The 478-nt window shown below is 49.4% G+C and overlaps 1 protein-coding gene across 1 annotated transcript in view; it reads right to left on the reverse strand.

Moving 5' to 3' along the window:
- Positions 1 to 478, reverse strand: part of DOCK3 (dedicator of cytokinesis 3) — a 791,467-nt gene that overhangs the window by 280,585 nt on the left and 510,404 nt on the right. The window lies entirely within an intron of this gene.

A 478-nucleotide genomic window follows, 5' to 3' on the forward strand; every position in this document is an offset into this window, starting at 1 on the left:
CCCCACCCCACAAAGACAGGCATGCACGCACCCGCGCGCACACACACACACACACACACACACACACACACACACACACACACACACACACACACGTTGTATTATGTATATATAGTTATGTTAGTCTGGGGGCAGAGCTGTACTGCTACCCAGCGCATCCACAGGTGCATCCACAGAATGACCTTCATAGAAGGTTAGCTGCAAAATAAGCAGGGGTAACTGATGAATAAGAAGTCACGGACCAAGAAGTGGCAGCACCACCAGGATGTGGTGGGGACAGTAGATGGCAATGCCTTCCCTCCTGAAAAGCCACATATATCATATCCTTTGACAGTGTTGTGACATGGTGAGTGAGAATAGGTTGCCATTATAATGAACCTGTCCAGCCCAGCCACAGGTCTACAAGTCCTCAGCAGCAGAGCAGGCAGAAGACGTTAGAATTTCAACAGCTGCATAGGTGAATGAAGGCTGCAGCAAA

The sequence above is a fragment of the Gavialis gangeticus genome, unplaced genomic scaffold, assembly GCF_001723915.1.
Source record: "Gavialis gangeticus isolate Ggan-Ray unplaced genomic scaffold, GavGan_comp1, whole genome shotgun sequence".
Lineage (NCBI taxonomy): Eukaryota > Metazoa > Chordata > Crocodylia > Gavialidae > Gavialis > Gavialis gangeticus.